Source organism: Lissotriton vulgaris, chromosome 7 (genome assembly GCF_964263255.1).
Source record: "Lissotriton vulgaris chromosome 7, aLisVul1.2, whole genome shotgun sequence".
In the NCBI taxonomy this organism is placed as follows: domain Eukaryota; kingdom Metazoa; phylum Chordata; class Amphibia; order Caudata; family Salamandridae; genus Lissotriton; species Lissotriton vulgaris.
This window is the reverse complement of record NC_141695.1, coordinates 1,533,530,598-1,533,548,085: the sequence shown is the minus strand read 5'-3', so window position 1 is coordinate 1,533,548,085 and position 17,488 is coordinate 1,533,530,598.

The following is a 17,488-nucleotide window of genomic DNA, read 5'->3' as shown; positions in this document are numbered from 1 at the left end:
GACTGTACCAAAAATGATTCAAAATGTCAATTGGATCGTGCCTTATGTTGAATAGCCACTTTTTAAACCCTCACAGTGACCAAAATTGCCATTTATACAGAGTTTTGCTTACTCAAAAGCTTCAATTTTGACCCGTTTCAGGCACGGAAATGACTTTAAACACACTTATTTTAGTTGAAAAAGTCATAATTCACATCCAACAGTCATTTAGAGTCAAAAGATTAAATGTTAAAATTTCATCATTATAGACCATTTTGGGAACGTTCGACAGGTCCGGAGTCATCGTTTTTCATCCGAAAATGGATTTTTTGGACTGTACCAAAAATGATTCAAAATGTCAATTGGATCGTGTCTCATGTTGAATAACCACTTTTTAAACCCTCACAGTGACCAAAATTGCCATTTTTACAGAGTTTTGCTTACTCAAAAGCTTCAATTTTGACCCGTTTCAGGCACAGAAATTACTTTAAACACACTTATCTTAGTTGAAAAAGTCATAATTCACATCCAACAGTCATTTAGAGTCAAAAGATTAAATGTTAAAATTTCATCATTATAGACCATTTTGGGAACGTTCGACAGGTCCGGAGTCATCGTTTTTCATCCGAAAATGGATTTTTAGTACTTTACCAAAAATTATTCAAAATGTTAATTGGATCGTGCCTCATGTTGAATAACCACTTTTTAAACCCTCACAGTGACCAAAATTGCCATTTTTACAGAGTTTTGCTTACTCAAAACTTCAATTTTGACCCGTTTCAGGCACAGATATGACTTTAAACACACTTATTTTAGTTGAAAAAGTCATAATTCACATCCAACAGTCATTTAGAGTCAAAAGATTAAATGTTAAAATTTCATCATTATAGACCATTTTGGGAACGGTTGACAGGTCCGGAGTCATCGTTTTTCATCCGAAAATGGATTTTTTGGGCTGTACCAAAAATGATTCAAAATGTCAATTGGATCGTGCCTCATGTTGAATAACCACTTTTTAAACCCTCACAGTGACCAAAATTGCCATTTTTACAGAGTTTTGCTTACTCAAAAGATTCAATTTTGACCCGTTTCAGGCACAGAAATGACTTTAAACACACTTATTTAAGTTGAAAAAGTCATAATTCACATCCAACAGTCATTTAGAGTCAAAAGATTAAATGTTAAAATTTCATCATTATAGACCATTTTGGGAACGTTCGACAGGTCCGGAGTCATCGTTTTTCATCCGAAAATTGATTTTTTGGACTGTAACAAAAATGATTCAAATGTCAATTGGATCGTGCCTCATGTTGAATAGCAAATTTTAAATCCTCACAGTGACCAAAATTGCCATTTTTACAGAGTTTTGCTTACTCAAAAGCTTCAATTTTGACCCGTTTCAGGCACAGAAATGACTTTAAACACACTTATTTTATTTGAAAAAGTCATAATTCACATCCAAAAGTCATTTAGAGTAAAAAGATTAAATGTTAAAATTTCATCATTATAGACCATTTTGGGAACGTTCAACAGGTAGTCATCGTTTTTCATCCGAAAATGGATTTTTTGGACTGTACCAAAAATGATTCAAAATGTCAATTGGATCGTGCCTTATGTTGAATAGCCACTTTTTAAACCCTCACAGTGACCAAAATTGCCATTTATACAGAGTTTTGCTTACTCAAAAGCTTCAATTTTGACCCGTTTCAGGCACAGAAATGACTTTAAACACACTTATTTTAGTTGAAAAAGTCATAATTCACATCCAACAGTCATTTAGAGTCAAAAGATTAAATGTTAAAATTTCATCATTATAGACCATTTTGGGAACGTTCGACAGGTCCGGAGTCATCGTTTTTCATCCGAAAATGGATTTTTAGGACTGTACCAAAAATGATTCAAATTTTAATTGGATCGTGCCTCATGTTGAATACCCACTTTTTAAACCCTCACAGTGACAGAAATTGCCATTTTTACAGAGTTTTGCTTACTCAAAAGCTTCAATTTTGACCCGTTTCAGGCACAGAAATGACTTTAAACACACTTATTTTAGTTGAAAAAGTCATAATTCACATCCAACAGTCATTTAGAGTCAAAAGATAACATTTTAAAATTTCATCATTATAGACCACTTTAGGAAAGTTTCACAGGTCCGGAGTCATCGTTTTTCATCCGAAAATGGATTTTTTGGACTGTACCAAAAATGATTCAAAATGTCAATTGGATCGTGCCTCATGTTGAATAACCACTTTTTAAACCCTCACAGTGACCAAAATTGCCATTTTTACAGAGTTTTGCTTATTCAAAAGCTTTAATTTTGACCCGTTTCAGGCACAGAAATGACTTTAAACACACTTATTTTAGTTGAAAACGTCTTAATTCACATCCAACAGTCATTTAGAGTCAAAAGATTAAATCTTAAAATTTCATCATTATAGACCATTTTGGGAACGTTCAACAGGTCCAGAGTCATCGTTTTTCATCCGAAAATGGATTATTTGGACTGTACCAAAAATGATTTAAAATGTCAATTGGATCGTGCCTAAAGTTGAATAACCACTTTTTAAACCCTCACAGTGACCAAAATTGCCATTTATACAGAGTTTTGCTTACTCAAAAGCTTCAATTTTGACCCGTTTCAGGCACAGAAATGACTTTAAACACACTTATTTTAGTTGAAAAAGTCATAATTCACATCCAACAGTCATTTAGAGTCAAAAGATTAAATGTTAAAATTTCATCATTATAGACCATTTTGGGAACGTTCGACAGGTCCGGAGTCATCGTTTTTCATCCATAAATGGATTTTTTGGACTATACCAAAAATGATTCAAAATGTAAATTGGATCGTGTCTCATGTTGAGTGACCACTTTTTAAACCCTCACAGTGACCAAAATTGCCATTTTTACAGAGTTTTGCTTACTCAAAAGCTTCAATTTTGACCCGTTTCAGGCACAGAAATGACTTTAAACACACTTATTTTAGTTGAAAAAGTCATAATTCACATCCAACAGTCATTTAGAGTCAAAAGATTAAATGTTAAAATTTCATCATTATAGACTATTTTGGGAACGTTTGACAGGTCCGGAGTCATCGTTTTTCATCCGAAAATTGATTTTTTGGACTGTAACTAAAATGATTCAAAATGTCAATTGGATCGTGCCTTATGTTGAATAGCCACTTTTTAAACCCTCACAGTGACCAAAATTGCCATTTATACAGAGTTTTGCTTACTCAAAAGCTTCAATTTTGACCCGTTTCAGGCACAGAAATGACTTTAAACACACTTATTTTAGTTGAAAACGTCTTAATTCACATCCAACAGTCATTTAGAGTCAAAAGATTAAATCTTAAAATTTCATCATTATAGACCATTTTGGGAACGTTCAACAGGTCCGGAGTCATCGTTTTTCATCCGAAAATTGATTTTTTTGGACTGTAACAAAAATGATTCAAATGTCAATTGGATCGTGCCTCATGTTGAATAGCAACTTTTTAAACCCTCACAGTGACCAAAATTGCCATTTTTACAGAGTTTTGCTTACTCAAAAGCTTCAATTTTGACCCGTTTCAGGCACAGAAATGACTTTAAACACACTTATTTTATTTGAAAAAGTCATAATTCACATCCAAAAGTCATTTAGAGTAAAAAGATTAAATGTTAAAATTTCATCATTATAGACCATTTTGGGAACGTTCGACAGGTCCGGAGTCATCGTTTTTCATCCAAAAATTGATTTTTTGGACTGTAACTAAAATGATTCAAAATGTCAATTGGATCGTGCCTTATGTTGAATAGCCACTTTTTAAACCCTCACAGTGACCAAAATTGCCATTTTTACAGAGTTTTGTAACTCAAAAGCTTCAATTTTGACCCGTTTCAGGCACAGAAATGACTTTAAACACACTTATTTTAGTTGAAAACGTCTTAATTCACATCCAACAGTCATTTAGAGTCAAAAGATTAAATCTTAAAATTTCATCATTATAGACCATTTTGGGAACGTTCAACAGGTCCGGAGTCATCGTTTTTCATCCGAAAATGGATTTTTTGGACTGTACTAAAAATGATTCAAAATGTCAATTGGATCGTGCCTCATGTTGAATAACCACTTTTTAAACCCTCACAGTGACCAACATTGCCATTTTTACAGAGTTTTGCTTACTCAAAATCTTCAATTTTGACCCGTTTCAGGCACAGAAATGACTTTAAACACACTTATTTAAGTTGAAAAAGTCATAATTCACATCCAACCGTCATTTAGAGTCAAAAGATTAAATGTTAAAATGTCATCATTATAGACCATTTTGGGAACGTTCGACAGGTCCGGAGTCATCGTTTTTCATCCGAAAATGGATTATTTGGACTGTACCAAAAATGATTCAAAAACCACTTTTAAACCCTCACAGTGACCATAATTGCCATTTTTACAGAGTTTTGCTTACTCAAAGCTTCAATTTTGACCCGTTTCAGGCACAGAAATGACTTTAAACACACTTATTTTAGTTGAAAAAGTCATAATTCACATCCAACAGTCATTTAGAGTCAAAAGATTAAATGTTAGAATTTCATCATTATGGACCATTTTGGGAACGTTCGACAGGTCCGGAGTCATCGTTTTTCATCCGAAAATGGATTTTTTGGACTGTACCAAAAATGATTCAAAATGTCAATTGGATCGTGTCTCATGTTGAATAACCACTTTTTAAACCCTCACAGTGACCAAAATTGCCATTTTTACAGAGTTTTGCTTACTCAAAAGCTTCAATTTTGACCCGTTTCAGGCACAGAAATTACTTTAAACACACTTATCTTAGTTGAAAAAGTCATAATTCACATCCAACAGTCATTTAGAGTCAAAAGATTAAATGTTAAAATTTCATCATTATAGACCATTTTGGGAACGTTCGACAGGTCCGGAGTCATCGTTTTTCATCCGAAAATGGATTTTTAGTACTTTACCAAAAATGATTCAAAATGTTAATTGGATCGTGCCTCATGTTGAATAACCACTTTTTAAACCCTCACAGTGACCAAAATTGCCATTTTTACAGAGTTTTGCTTACTCAAAAGCTTCAATTTTGACCCGTTTCAGGCACAGAAATTACTTTAAACACACTTATCTTAGTTGAAAAAGTCATAATTCACATCCAACAGTCATTTAGAGTCAAAAGATTAAATGTTAAAATTTCATCATTATAGACCATTTTGGGAACGTTCGACAGGTCCGGAGTCATCGTTTTTCATCCGAAAATGGATTTTTAGTACTTTACCAAAAATGATTCAAAATGTTAATTGGATCGTGCCTCATGTTGAATAACCACTTTTTAAACCCTCACAGTGACCAAAATTGCCATTTTTACAGAGTTTTGCTTACTCAAAACTTCAATTTTGACCCGTTTCAGGCACAGATATGACTTTAAACACACTTATTTTAGTTGAAAAAGTCATAATTCACATCCAACAGTCATTTAGAGTCAAAAGATTAAATGTTAAAATTTCATCATTATAGACCATTTTGGGAACGGTTGACAGGTCCGGAGTCATCGTTTTTCATCCGAAAATGGATTTTTTGGGCTGTACCAAAAATGATTCAAAATGTCAATTGGATCGTGCCTCATGTTGAATAACCACTTTTTAAACCCTCACAGTGACCAAAATTGCCATTTTTACAGAGTTTTGCTTACTCAAAAGATTCAATTTTGACCCGTTTCAGGCACAGAAATGACTTTAAACACACTTATTTAAGTTGAAAAAGTCATAATTCACATCCAACAGTCATTTAGAGTCAAAAGATTAAATGTTAAAATTTCATCATTATAGACCATTTTGGGAACGTTCGACAGGTCCGGAGTCATCGTTTTTCATCCGAAAATTGATTTTTTGGACTGTAACAAAAATGATTCAAATGTCAATTGGATCGTGCCTCATGTTGAATAGCAAATTTTAAATCCTCACAGTGACCAAAATTGCCATTTTTACAGAGTTTTGCTTACTCAAAAGCTTCAATTTTGACCCGTTTCAGGCACAGAAATGACTTTAAACACACTTATTTTATTTGAAAAAGTCATAATTCACATCCAAAAGTCATTTAGAGTAAAAAGATTAAATGTTAAAATTTCATCATTATAGACCATTTTGGGAACGTTCAACAGGTCCGGAGTCATCGTTTTTCATCCGAAAATGGATTTTTAGGACTGTACCAAAAATGATTCAAATTTTAATTGGATCGTGCCTCATGTTGAATACCCACTTTTTAAACCCTCACAGTGACAGAAATTGCCATTTTTACAGAGTTTTGCTTACTCAAAAGCTTCAATTTTGACCCGTTTCAGGCACAGAAATGACTTCAAACACACTTATTTTAGTTGAAAAAGTCATAATTCACATCCAACAGTCATTTAGAGTCAAAAGATAACATTTTAAAATTTCATCATTATAGACCACTTTAGGAAAGTTTCACAGGTCCGGAGTCATCGTTTTTCATCCGAAAATGGATTTTTTGGACTGTACCAAAAATGATTCAAAATGTCAATTGGATCGTGCCTCATGTTGAATAACCACTTTTTAAACCCTCACAGTGACCAAAATTGCCATTTTTACAGAGTTTTGCTTATTCAAAAGCTTTAATTTTGACCCGTTTCAGGCACAGAAATGACTTTAAACACACTTATTTTAGTTGAAAACGTCTTAATTCACACCCAACAGTCATTTAGAGTCAAAAGATTAAATCTTAAAATTTCATCATTATAGACCATTTTGGGAACGTTCAACAGGTCCAGAGTCATCGTTTTTCATCCGAAAATGGATTATTTGGACTGTACCAAAAATGATTTAAAATGTCAATTGGATCGTGCCTAAAGTTGAATAACCACTTTTTAAACCCTCACAGTGACAAAAATTGCCATTTTTACAGAGTTTTGCTTACTCAAAAGATTCAATTTTGACCCATTTCAGGCACAGAAATGACTTTAAACACACTTATTTAAGTTGAAAAAGTCATAATTCACACCCAACAGTCATTTAGAGTCAAAAGATTTAATGTTAAAATTTCATCATTATAGACCATTTTGGGAACGTTCGACAGGTCCAGAGTCATCGTTTTTCATCCGAAAATGGATTTTTTGGACTGTACCAAAAATGAGTCAAAATGTCAATTGGATCGTGTCTCATGTTGAATAACCACTTTTTAAACCCTAACAGTGACCAAAATTGCCATTTTTACAGAGTTTTGCTTACTCAAAAGCTTCAATTTTGACCCGTTTCAGGCACAGAAATGACTTTAAACACACTTATTTTAGTTGAAAAAGTCATAATTCACATCCAACAGTCATTTAGAGTCAAAAGATTAAATGTTAAAATTTCATCATTATAGACCATTTTGGGAACGTTCGACAGGTCCGGAGTCATCGTTTTTCATCCATAAATGGATTTTTTGGACTATACCAAAAATGATTCAAAATGTAAATTGGATCGTGTCTCATGTTGAGTGACCACTTTTTAAACCCTCACAGTGACCAAAATTGCCATTTTTACAGAGTTTTGCTTACTCAAAAGCTTCAATTTTGACCCGTTTCAGGCACAGAAATGACTTTAAACACACTTATTTTAGTTGAAAAAGTCATAATTCACATCCAACAGTCATTTAGAGTCAAAAGATTAAATGTTAAAATTTCATCATTATAGACTATTTTGGGAACGTTTGACAGGTCCGGAGTCATCGTTTTTCATCCGAAAATTGATTTTTTGGACTGTAACTAAAATGATTCAAAATGTCAATTGGATCGTGCCTTATGTTGAATAGCCACTTTTTAAACCCTCACAGTGACCAAAATTGCCATTTATACAGAGTTTTGCTTACTCAAAAGCTTCAATTTTGACCCGTTTCAGGCACAGAAATGACTTTAAACACACTTATTTTAGTTGAAAAAGTCATAATTCACATCCAACAGTCATTTAGAGTCAAAAGATTAAATGTTAAAATTTCATCATTATAGACCATTTTGGGAACGTTCGACAGGTCCGGAGTCATCGTTTTTCATCCATAAATGGATTTTTTGGACTATACCAAAAATGATTCAAAATGTAAATTGGATCGTGTCTCATGTTGAGTGACCACTTTTTAAACCCTCACAGTGACCAAAATTGCCATTTTTACAGAGTTTTGCTTACTCAAAAGCTTCAATTTTGACCCGTTTCAGGCACAGAAATGACTTTAAACACACTTATTTAAGTTGAAAAAGTCATAATTCACATCCAACCGTCATTTAGAGTCAAAAGATTAAATGTTAAAATGTCATCATTATAGACCATTTTGGGAACGTTCGACAGGTCCGGAGTCATCGTTTTTCATCCGAAAATGGATTTTTTGGATTGTACCAAAAATGATTCAAAAACCACTTGTAAACCCTCACAGTGACCAAAATTGCTATTTTTACAGAGTTTTGCTTACTCAAAAGCTTTAATTTTGACCCGTTTCAGGCACAGAAATGACTTTAAACACACTTATTTTAGTTGAAAACGTCTTAATTCACATCCAACAGTCATTTAGAGTCAAAAGATTAAATCTTAAAATTTCATCATTATAGACCATTTTGGGAACGTTCAACAGGTCCGGAGTCATCGTTTTTCATCCGAAAATGGATTATTTGGACTGTACCAAAAATGATTCAAAAACCACTTTTAAACCCTCACAGTGACCATAATTGCCATTTTTACAGAGTTTTGCTTACTCAAAGCTTCAATTTTGACCCGTTTCAGGCACAGAAATGACTTTAAACACACTTATTTTAGTTGAAAAAGTCATAATTCACATCCCACAGTCATTTAGAGTCAAAAGATTAAATGTTAGAATTTCATCATTATGGACCATTTTGGGAACGTTCGACAGGTCCGGAGTCATCGTTTTTCATCCGAAAATGGATTTTTTGGACTGTACCAAAAATGATTCAAAATGTCAATTGGATCGTGTCTCATGTTGAATAACCACTTTTTAAACCCTCACAGTGACCAAAATTGCCATTTTTACAGAGTTTTGCTTACTCAAAAGCTTCAATTTTGACCCGTTTCAGGCACAGAAATTACTTTAAACACACTTATCTTAGTTGAAAAAGTCATAATTCACATCCAACAGTCATTTAGAGTCAAAAGATTAAATGTTAAAATTTCATCATTATAGACCATTTTGGGAACGTTCGACAGGTCCGGAGTCATCGTTTTTCATCCGAAAATGGATTTTTAGTACTTTACCAAAAATGATTCAAAATGTTAATTGGATCGTGCCTCATGTTGAATAACCACTTTTTAAACCCTCACAGTGACCAAAATTGCCATTTTTACAGAGTTTTGCTTACTCAAAACTTCAATTTTGACCCGTTTCAGGCACAGATATGACTTTAAACACACTTATTTAAGTTGAAAAAGTCATAATTCACATCCAACAGTCATTTAGAGTCAAAAGATTAAATGTTAAAATTTCATCATTATAGACCATTTTGGGAACGGTTGACAGGTCCGGAGTCATCGTTTTTCATCCGAAAATGGATTTTTTGGGCTGTACCAAAAATGATTCAAAATGTCAATTGGATCGTGCCTCATGTTGAATAACCACTTTTTAAACCCTCACAGTGACCAAAATTGCCATTTTTACAGAGTTTTGCTTACTCAAAAGCTTCAATTTTGACCCGTTTCAGGCACAGAAATGACTTTAAACACACTTATTTTATTTGAAAAAGTCATAATTCACATCCAAAAGTCATTTAGAGTAAAAAGATTAAATGTTAAAATTTCATCATTATAGACCATTTTGGGAACGTTCAACAGGTCCGGAGTCATCGTTTTTCATCCGAAAATGGATTTTTTGGACTGTACCAAAAATGATTCAAAATGTCAATTGGATTGTGCCTCATGTTGAATAACCACTTTTTAAACCCTCACAGTGACCAAAATTGCCATTTTTACAGAGTTTTGCTTACTCAAAAGGTTCAATTTTGACCCGTTTCAGGCACAGAAATGACTTTAAAGACACTTATTTTAGTTGAAAACGTCTTAATTCACACCCAACAGTCATTTAGAGTCAAAAGATTAAATCTTAAAATTTCATCATTATAGACCATTTTGGGAACGTTCGACAGGTCCGGAGTCATCGTTTTTCATCCGAAAATGGATTTTTAGGACTGTACCAAAAATGATTCAAATTTTAATTGGATCGTGCCTCATGTTGAATACCCACTTTTTAAACCCTCACAGTGACAGAAATTGCCATTTTTACAGAGTTTTGCTTACTCAAAAGCTTCAATTTTGACCCGTTTCAGGCACAGAAATGACTTTAAACACACTTATTTTAGTTGAAAAAGTCATAATTCACATCCAACAGTCATTTAGAGTCAAAAGATAACATTTTAAAATTTCATCATTATAGACCACTTTAGGAAAGTTTCACAGGTCCGGAGTCATCGTTTTTCATCCGAAAATGGATTTTTTGGACTGTACCAAAAATGATTCAAAATGTCAATTAGATCGTGCCTCATGTTGAATAACCACTTTTTAAACCCTCACAGTGACCAAAATTGCCATTTTTACAGAGTTTTGCTTATTCAAAAGCTTTAATTTTGACCCGTTTCAGGCACAGAAATGACTTTAAACACACTTATTTTAGTTGAAAACGTCTTAATTCACATCCAACAGTCATTTAGAGTCAAAAGATTAAATCTTAAAATTTCATCATTATAGACCATTTTGGGAACGTTCAACAGGTCCAGAGTCATCGTTTTTCATCCGAAAATGGATTATTTGGACTGTACCAAAAATGATTTAAAATGTCAATTGGATCGTGCCTAAAGTTGAATAACCACTTTTTAAACCCTCACAGTGACAAAAATTGCCATTTTTACAGAGTTTTGCTTACTCAAAAGATTCCATTTTGACCCATTTCAGGCACAGAAATGACTTTAAACACACTTATTTAAGTTGAAAAAGTCATAATTCACACCCAACAGTCATTTAGAGTCAAAAGATTTAATGTTAAAATTTCATCATTATAGACCATTTTGGGAACGTTCGACAGGTCCCGAGTCATCGTTTTTCATCCGAAAATGGATTTTTTGGACTGTACCAAAAATGATTCAAAATGTCAATTGGATCGTGTCTCATGTTGAATAACCACTTTTTAAACCCTAACAGTGACCAAAATTGCCATTTTTACAGAGTTTTGCTTACTCAAAAGCTTCAATTTTGACCCGTTTCAGGCACAGAAATGACTTTAAACACACTTATTTTAGTTGAAAAAGTCATAATTCACATCCAACAGTCATTTAGAGTCAAAAGATTAAATGTTAAAATTTCATCATTATAGACCATTTTGGGAACGTTCGACAGGTCCGGAGTCATCGTTTTTCATCCGAAAATTGATTTTTTGGACTGTAACTAAAATGATTCAAAATGTCAATTGGATCGTGCCTTATGTTGAATAGCCACTTTTTAAACCCTCACAGTGACCAAAATTGCCATTTATACAGAGTTTTGCTTACTCAAAAGCTTCAATTTTGACCCGTTTCAGGCACAGAAATGACTTTAAACACACTTATTTTAGTTGAAAAAGTCATAATTCACATCCAACAGTCATTTAGAGTCAAAAGATTAAATGTTAAAATTTCATCATTATAGACCATTTTGGGAACGTTCGACAGGTCCGGAGTCATCGTTTTTCATCCGAAAATGGATTTTTTGGATTGTACCAAAAATGATTCAAAAACCACTTGTAAACCCTCACAGTGACCAAAATTGCTATTTTTACAGAGTTTTGCTTACTCAAAAGCTTTAATTTTGACCCGTTTCAGGCACAGAAATGACTTTAAACACACTTATTTTAGTTGAAAACGTCTTAATTCACATCCAACAGTCATTTAGAGTCAAAAGATTAAATCTTAAAATTTCATCATTATAGACCATTTTGGGAACGTTCAACAGGTCCGGAGTCATCGTTTTTCATCCGAAAATGGATTATTTGGACTGTACCAAAAATGATTCAAAAACCACTTTTAAACCCTCACAGTGACCATAATTGCCATTTTTACAGAGTTTTGCTTACTCAAAGCTTCAATTTTGACCCGTTTCAGGCACAGAAATGACTTTAAACACACTTATTTTAGTTGAAAAAGTCATAATTCACATCCAACAGTCATTTAGAGTCAAAAGATTAAATGTTAGAATTTCATCATTATGGACCATTTTGGGAACGTTCGACAGGTCCGGAGTCATCGTTTTTCATCCGAAAATGGATTTTTTGGACTGTACCAAAAATGATTCAAAATGTCAATTGGATCGTGTCTCATGTTGAATAACCACTTTTTAAACCCTCACAGTGACCAAAATTGCCATTTTTACAGAGTTTTGCTTACTCAAAAGCTTCAATTTTGACCCGTTTCAGGCACAGAAATGACTTTAAACACACTTATCTTAGTTGAAAAAGTCATAATTCACATCCAACAGTCATTTAGAGTCAAAAGATTAAATGTTAAAATTTCATCATTATAGACCATTTTGGGAACGTTCGACAGGTCCGGAGTCATCGTTTTTCATCCGAAAATGGATTTTTAGTACTTTACCAAAAATGATTCAAAATGTTAATTGGATCGTGCCTCATGTTGAATAACCACTTTTTAAACCCTCACAGTGACCAAAATTGCCATTTTTACAGAGTTTTGCTTACTCAAAACTTCAATTTTGACCCGTTTCAGGCACAGATATGACTTTAAACACACTTATTTTAGTTGAAAAAGTCATAATTCACATCCAACAGTCATTTAGAGTCAAAAGATTAAATGTTAAAATTTCATCATTATAGACCATTTTGGGAACGGTTGACAGGTCCGGAGTCATCGTTTTTCATCCGAAAATGGATTTTTTGGACTGTACCAAAAATGATTCAAAATGTCAATTGGATTGTGCCTCATGTTGAATAACCACTTTTTAAACCCTCACAGTGACCAAAATTGCCATTTTTACAGAGTTTTGCTTACTCAAAAGGTTCAATTTTGACCCGTTTCAGGCACAGAAATGACTTTAAAGACACTTATTTTAGTTGAAAACGTCTTAATTCACACCCAACAGTCATTTAGAGTCAAAAGATTAAATCTTAAAATTTCATCATTATAGACCATTTTGGGAACGTTCGACAGGTCCGGAGTCATCGTTTTTCATCCGAAAATGGATTTTTAGGACTGTACCAAAAATGATTCAAATTTTAATTGGATCGTGCCTCATGTTGAATACCCACTTTTTAAACCCTCACAGTGACAGAAATTGCCATTTTTACAGAGTTTTGCTTACTCAAAAGCTTCAATTTTGACCCGTTTCAGGCACAGAAATGACTTTAAACACACTTATTTTAGTTGAAAAAGTCATAATTCACATCCAACAGTCATTTAGAGTCAAAAGATAACATTTTAAAATTTCATCATTATAGACCACTTTAGGAAAGTTTCACAGGTCCGGAGTCATCGTTTTTCATCCGAAAATGGATTTTTTGGACTGTACCAAAAATGATTCAAAATGTCAATTGGATCGTGCCTCATGTTGAATAACCACTTTTTAAACCCTCACAGTGACCAAAATTGCCATTTTTACAGAGTTTTGCTTATTCAAAAGCTTTAATTTTGACCCGTTTCAGGCACAGAAATGACTTTAAACACACTTATTTTAGTTGAAAACGTCTTAATTCACATCCAACAGTCATTTAGAGTCAAAAGATTAAATCTTAAAATTTCATCATTATAGACCATTTTGGGAACGTTCAACAGGTCCAGAGTCATCGTTTTTCATCCGAAAATGGATTATTTGGACTGTACCAAAAATGATTTAAAATGTCAATTGGATCGTGCCTAAAGTTGAATAACCACTTTTTAAACCCTAACAGTGACCAAAATTGCCATTTTTACAGAGTTTTGCTTACTCAAAAGCTTCAATTTTGACCCGTTTCAGGCACAGAAATGACTTTAAACACACTTATTTTAGTTGAAAAAGTCATAATTCACATCCAACAGTCATTTAGAGTCAAAAGATTAAATGTTAAAATTTCATCATTATAGACCATTTTGGGAACGTTCGACAGGTCCGGAGTCATCGTTTTTCATCCATAAATGGATTTTTTGGAATATACCAAAAATGATTCAAAATGTAAATTGGATCGTGTCTCATGTTGAGTGACCACTTTTTAAACCCTCACAGTGACCAAAATTGCCATTTTTACAGAGTTTTGCTTACTCAAAAGCTTCAATTTTGACCCGTTTCAGGCACAGAAATGACTTTAAACACACTTATTTTAGTTGAAAAAGTCATAATTCACATCCAACAGTCATTTAGAGTCAAAAGATAACATTTTAAAATTTCATCATTATAGACCACTTTAGGAAAGTTTCACAGGTCCGGAGTCATCGTTTTTCATCCGAAAATGGATTTTTTGGACTGTACCAAAAATGATTCAAAATGTCAATTGGATCGTGCCTCATGTTGAATAACCACTTTTTAAACCCTCACAGTGACCAAAATTGCCATTTTTACAGAGTTTTGCTTATTCAAAAGCTTTAATTTTGACCCGTTTCAGGCACAGAAATGACTTTAAACACACTTATTTTAGTTGAAAACGTCTTAATTCACATCCAACAGTCATTTAGAGTCAAAAGATTAAATCTTAAAATTTCATCATTATAGACCATTTTGGGAACGTTCAACAGGTCCAGAGTCATCGTTTTTCATCCGAAAATGGATTATTTGGACTGTACCAAAAATGATTTAAAATGTCAATTGGATCGTGCCTAAAGTTGAATAACCACTTTTTAAACCCTAACAGTGACCAAAATTGCCATTTTTACAGAGTTTTGCTTACTCAAAAGCTTCAATTTTGACCCGTTTCAGGCACAGAAATGACTTTAAACACACTTATTTTAGTTGAAAAAGTCATAATTCACATCCAACAGTCATTTAGAGTCAAAAGATTAAATGTTAAAATTTCATCATTATAGACCATTTTGGGAACGTTCGACAGGTCCGGAGTCATCGTTTTTCATCCATAAATGGATTTTTTGGAATATACCAAAAATGATTCAAAATGTAAATTGGATCGTGTCTCATGTTGAGTGAACACTTTTTAAACCCTCACAGTGACCAAAATTGCCATTTTTACAGAGTTTTGCTTACTCAAAAGCTTCAATTTTGACCCGTTTCAGGCACAGAAATGACTTTAAACACACTTATTTTAGTTGAAAAAGTCATAATTCACATCCAACAGTCATTTAGAGTCAAAAGATTAAATGTTAAAATTTCATCATTATAGACTATTTTGGGAACGTTTGACAGGTCCGGAGTCATCGTTTTTCATCCGAAAATTGATTTTTTGGACTGTAACTAAAATGATTCAAAATGTCAATTGGATCGTGCCTTATGTTGAATAGCCACTTTTTAAACCCTCACAGTGACCAAAATTGCCATTTATACCGAGTTTTGCTTACTCAAAAGCTTCAATTTTGACCCGTTTCAGGCACAGAAATGACTTTAAACACACTTATTTTAGTTGAAAAAGTCATAATTCACATCCAACAGTCATTTAGAGTCAAAAGATTAAATGTTAAAATTTCATCATTATAGACCATTTTGGGAACGTTCGACAGGTCCGGAGTCATCGTTTTTCGTCCATAAATGGATTTTTTGGACTATACCAAAAATGATTCAAAATGTAAATTGGATCGTGTCTCATGTTGAGTGACCACTTTTTAAACCCTCACAGTGACCAAAATTGCCATTTTTACAGAGTTTTGCTTACTCAAAAGCTTCAATTTTGACCCGTTTCAGGCACAGAAATGACTTTAAACACACTTATTTAAGTTGAAAAAGTCATAATTCACATCCAACCGTCATTTAGAGTCAAAAGATTAAATGTTAAAATTTCATCATTATAGACCATTTTGGGAACGTTCGACAGGTCCGGAGTCATCGTTTTTCATCCGAAAATGGATTTTTTGTATTGTACCAAAAATGATTCAAAAACCACTTGTAAACCCTCACAGTGACCAAAATTGCTATTTTTACAGAGTTTTGCTTACTCAAAAGCTTTAATTTTGACCCGTTTCAGGCACAGAAATGACTTTAAACACACTTATTTTAGTTGAAAACGTCTTAATTCACATCCAACAGTCATTTAGAGTCAAAAGATTAAATCTTAAAATTTCATCATTATAGACCATTTTGGGAACGTTCAACAGGTCCGGAGTCATCGTTTTTCATCCGAAAATGGATTATTTGGACTGTACCAAAAATGATTCAAAAACCACTTTTAAACCCTCACAGTGACCATAATTGCCATTTTTACAGAGTTTTGCTTACTCAAAGCTTCAATTTTGACCCGTTTCAGGCACAGAAATGACTTTAAACACACTTATCTTAGTTGAAAAAGTCATAATTCACATCCAACAGTCATTTAGAGTCAAAAGATTAAATGTTAGAATTTCATCATTATGGACCATTTTGGGAACGTTCGACAGGTCCGGAGTCATCGTTTTTCATCCAAAAATGGATTTTTTGGACTGTACCAAAAATGATTCAAAATGTCAATTGGATCGTGTCTCATGTTGAATAACCACTTTTTAAACCCTCACAGTGACCAAAATGGCCATTTTTACAGAGTTTTGCTTACTCAAAAGCTTCAATTTTGACCCGTTTCAGGCACAGAAATTACTTTAAACACACTTATCTTAGTTGAAAAAGTCATAATTCACATCCAACAGTCATTTAGAGTCAAAAGATTAAATGTTAAAATTTCATCATTATAGACCATTTTGGGAACGTTCGACAGGTCGGGAGTCATCGTTTTTCATCCGAAAATGGATTTTTAGTACTTTACCAAAAATGATTCAAAATGTTAATTGGATCGTGCCTCATGTTGAATAACCACTTTTTAAACCCTCACAGTGACCAAAATTGCCATTTTTACAGAGTTTTGCTTACTCAAAACTTCAATTTTGACCCGTTTCAGGCACAGATATGACTTTAAACACACTTATTTTAGTTGAAAAAGTCATAATTCACATCCAACAGTCATTTAGAGTCAAAAGATTAAATGTTAAAATTTCATCATTATAGACCATTTTGGGAACGGTTGACAGGTCCGGAGTCATCGTTTTTCATCCGAAAATGGATTTTTTGGGCTGTACCAAAAATGATTCAAAATGTCAATTGGATCGTGCCTCATGTTGAATAACCACTTTTTAAACCCTCACAGTGACCAAAATTGCCATTTTTACAGAGTTTTGCTTACTCAAAAGATTCAATTTTGACCCGTTTCAGGCACAGAAATGACTTTAAACACACTTATTTAAGTTGAAAAAGTCATAATTCACATCCAACAGTCATTTAGAGTCAAAAGATTAAATGTTAAAATTTCATCATTATAGACCATTTTGGGAACGTTCGACAGGTCCGGAGTCATCGTTTTTCATCCGAAAATTGATTTTTTG